The sequence below is a fragment of the Oratosquilla oratoria genome, chromosome 22 (genome assembly GCF_046742065.1).
Source record: "Oratosquilla oratoria isolate Oo_2021 chromosome 22, ASM4674206v1, whole genome shotgun sequence".
In the NCBI taxonomy this organism is placed as follows: Eukaryota; Metazoa; Arthropoda; class Malacostraca; order Stomatopoda; family Squillidae; genus Oratosquilla; species Oratosquilla oratoria.
The window spans coordinates 15,752,114-15,757,113 of NC_134798.1; positions in this window are offsets into that span (position 1 = coordinate 15,752,114).

The window sequence follows — 5,000 nt, forward strand, 5'->3', positions numbered from 1 at the left end:
ACCCACCAGGCAATTTGATAGAAGGAGGGTTAGCACTCCAGTGTTTTTCACAATTGAAAAATCTGTTAGAATCAACAACAAAGTTCTTACATGGTGGTAGCACATCAAGCCACTTCTGTCTTTCATAACGGTCTTTTGGTTGTCGAAACACTCGGAACCTGTTACCTTTGTTTTAATTATCGTTACAGTTCACAACACCACATTTATTCGGCATTTTGAATACACAAATTCAGCAAGAAAGAACCTATGAAGAACCAAACAAACAAACAAAATCAGCAAGAACCTATGTAAACAAACACTATCCACTTCTAAATGCAGTCACGCGCGAAAGACGGAGCGACAGAGCCTTACACCTCCACTGCTCGTAGCACACTGAACTGGCCTCCGCTAGTGGAGCCAGGAATCTGGATGTGCACGTACTATATATAGTAGTCCATGATATATATTAGAATTAAAGTGCATTGTGGTTGTTAAATTGTATCTCTAATCACTGGGACCCATCCAGTGTTGCACACACACACACATACACACACACACACACACACACACACACACACACACACACACACACACACACACACACACACACATATATATATATATATATAGATAGATAGATAGATAGATAGATAGATAGATAGATAGATAGATAGATAGATAGATAGATAGATAGATAGATAGATATTTATATATACATATATATATATATGTATACACACACACACACACACACACACACACACACACACACACACACACACATTATATATATATATATATATATATAGTTACGACTACAGACTCGTCGTAGTGAAGATTTCATTCAGACGCACATGCGCGCATGTATGTGTAACTCGGACTATGCCTGCCGTTCCCACGGTAGGCTTGGTGGACTTCTCGACATCCAACTGTCAGTAATCGACGTAAGAATACTGTTAAAGTGATGAATTATATATTTATGATGTATTCCATTCTTTTTGTACACTGTCAACCATATTCTATACATTACATATAGATTTATGTATGTATATTGTCTTGTGGATCTCTCTTGTCAATCTTAAGAGTTGATTTACGTAAGATAAGAGAAATTACATATTCTCTTAATCTTCGGACGCCGGTGAGAAAGATCTGTGCCTACGTGAGGTATATCCACGTCTAAAGACTCTTAAAGTGATGAATTCTATTCATCGGATTGTATTTCGTTCCTTTTTGTGCTTTGACAAACTATTCCATACTTTGCATATGAATCTATGTATGTGTATTACCTTGTGGATCTATCTTGTCAATCTTAGGATTTGATTTACGTAAGATTAAAGAAATTGCATATTTTCGTCGTTCTCGGACGCCGAAACGCCGGTGTGGGCATTCATAGCTTACATTGCGTTCTGGGAGAAATTGCGTGTGAACCAATATTTTGGCAACTGCGTCCCTAACTTACATTTACGTACGTATAGATATTCATATAAAAACTATTAAGTTTCTGCTTATCTAAGATTGACAAGGTAACTTTATCAAATATTATTTTCTATTCATTGATGTAAAGAATATCCGTGTATGTACTAGGAAATATTCCTAAACACTCTTGTTAATCGTCGCGTCTAGCGACACTTGGCATCTCTCCGGATCTTACGGAGAAGAGTCTATATATATCATTGCTTGTAACGGTCAAGTTGGACTCTGCTTATCAGAGCCTCATTGCACTCGTGTCCACTACGTTGGACTTAGCCATTATAGTCGTAGTTTCATCTTGACTTGTATTTTCTCGAATCTTTGTGGACTCGGCTTATCGGAGCCTCCCATTGCACTTGCCCACTATGTTGGACTTAGACATTATAGTCGTAGTTTCATCTCGACTTGTATTTTCTCGAATCATTCGGGACTCTGCTTATCGGAGCCTCCCATTGCACTTGTCTACTACGTTGGACTTAGACATTATAGTCGTAGTTTCATCTCGACTTGTATTTTTTCGAATCTTTGTGGACTCTTGCTTATCAGAGCCCCCCATGTACTCGTCCACTTTGTCGGACTTAGACTTAGTCGTAGAATTTTCTCGATTTTGTAATTTTTTTACGTAAATTATTACGTAGGACTTAGTTTCCATTCTGATGGTCGATATTTCTCGACCTTACCACTTATTGTCTTTAAGACTATTTTTTTTGTTATTGATTGTCGATATTTGATCGACACATATATATACGTGTCTTGGCAATACTAGCCTTTTATGTTCTGTGAATTTACGTGTTTCGGACATTGTACTTTTCGCTAGTTTTGGCGACTTCTGTTTTTCGATCATTGTTTATTTGTATCTTTTTTAGAAGGAAATAATCATTCTTAAACAGAACTCTAGTTTTGAACCTGGCCCTTCCCCATAGGCGTCACAATATATATATATATATATATATATATATATATATATATATGTATATGTATATATATATATATATATATACATGTATATATATATATATATATATATATATATATATATATATATATATGTATGTATATATCAACGATTATATTTTTTCGAGTTTGCCGTACCCACACTATGTAATATTCTTTCATACTAGCTATTCCACAAGTGCAATGAAGATTCTTTGACGTAATAAGATTATTTGGTGTCTTAGGTTGTGACGGTGGTATTCATTTGGATTGGTAACATGATGTTGAAATTACTTCAACTTTTTTATCTTTGATTGTTTTCTTCACTTTTCTTCTACTTCACTTTCCTCATTTTAGTTTTTTTTTTCTATTTATATTGACTAACTTTTCCTCACCAGTCTTAGTTGTATTGTTAAACATCAATCTGTCCTTAGATATTAAATTTCCTCCATTACCTCTTCTTCCTCTTTCTCTTTCTCTTGCTCTTCTCCTTTTTCTTCTTTCTCTTTCTCGTCTTCCTTTCCATTCACCTCTTCCATCTCCTCCTCCCGCTTCTCCTAATCCTCATCCACATCCTTAGCTTCGTCTTTCCTCCAGTCCAATGTGCTTTTCCTAGTACTTTGTTTCCCATGTTCCAGCTCTCATTTGTTATTCATTTGTATTTTACGGTTACCTGTTTCCTTTTTCCTCACCAATGAAAAAAAGGAGATATGAGGAAAAATAAGAAGGGTTAAATAGTTTTCACCATAATTTCTAATAGGAATGCTGAAAGACATTCGAAGCTACGACATTTTTTTTTTTTTTTTTTTACTTTTATTTTGAAATATCTTTTAATGGCCTCTAACTTTGTCTTCCTATATACAAATTTGATGTCAATATCTCACAGCTAATGGTAGGAACTATTTTTTTCGTTTTTCATCTACTTTTCATCAATATTTCCATACTTTTTATTCTTTGCTTTCCGTCTGATCTTTTCTCTCCTATTTTCATTCTATTCATCGTTCTACTTCTCTTCCTCCTTCTTCCTTCCTCCATGTCATTATTTCCTAACTCCTCATACTTACCGTGTATGATTTTCATCCTTTTCCTCTGTCTCAAACTCTAAGTCCTAAGCTTTACTTCGTTATCTTTCTTCTTATTTCTCTTTTTTCATCTAAATTCCATTCTCGTCAGGGGTTTATCTCCATGGCTCGTAGTCTTCTTCCCACACCCGTACTTCCTTTATTTCATTCCCTAACCTCCCTCCCTCTTGTCCTTCTCCTTCCTACATCCACTCACCCCCTCCTGACATCTTGACGTCTTCATTTAGCCCGCCCATACACCCGTCCGTCTGCTATTAATAATATCCAACCCATGCCCGTCCCGAGTGCCCGCCATCCGAACAATCTGTTCGCTTGATCGCTAGTTGGTATCCGGATCCGTCTATGGCATCCTGAACGATGTTTACGGCCCCCGGACCCTGAGGAACCGTTATCCAATGGACTAGGCATGGACGGACACTTAAGAACATAAAAACAGAAGAATAAAGGAGACTACAAGAGACCATAAGGCCTACACTAGACAGTTCCATGTCTATTACCACCTGTCATCCTCATCCATAAAATTGTCTAACCGTTTCTTAAATCAACCGATAGTTTCATTGCTCACTACATGGTTACAAAGTCTATTCCATTCGTTGACCACCCTATTAGTAAACCAATTCTTGCCTATTTCCTTCTTAAATCAAAATTTGTCCAAGTTAAATCCATTACTGCAAGTCCTGCCCCGTTGTCTTAATATGATGATCTTGTTTGCGTCACCCTTGAATACATCTATTAGATCACCCTGCACTCTGCGTCTTACCAGAGAGTGTAAGTTAAGGTGCCGAAGCCTCTCTTCGTAAAGTAAATTTCTAAGTCCGTGTATCATTTTGGTCCTCTGTACTGATTCTAGTGAACTGATGTCCATTCTATAGGACGGAAACCAAAAATGTACAGCATAGTCAAGGATGGGTCTAACTCTAGATAGAGTTTGATAATTACCTCTGTCAACAATGAATGGGGAACATATTCTACCTCCTAATTCCGAGGAACATTTTACTAATTCCGTGTGGAGGAATGTGTTCTGTAAAATCCTTTGAGAATGGTAAACACTGGGGAGCCCCTATCGACACTGATTAATATAATTTCAGCAAATTGAGGAGTAGGGGCCCCTATTGGACAACAAAAGGGAAGACTTTTAATTATATTAGGTGGTTTGGGAAGTAAAAGCGAAAGTCGTATTCAAAGGTTTGGAGTTAGTCAGTGAGAGTGGAGGGACATAGAAGGTGACCTAGTTCTTTGCGAAAAACATTGCGCTTTGCACTGTTTCTGAGAAGAAACTAAAGTAGCTGGTGAGTCTGGAAGTGTGTTGAATGAGGGGAGAATGTTGAGTATGCAAAAATAAAGTGATGAGATGTACGAGAAGTGATGATGGTGGAAGGCTAAATGTAAGTGTGGATGGAGAGAAGCTTGAGGAAGTAATGAGCTTCAATTATTTGAGTTTGCATATGGCAATGAACAGAGGATTGGATGTGGCCAGATGAAATGAGAAGTGTTAAGAGAAGGAGATATTTAAGAATGAATATAAAAGAAAGGTTA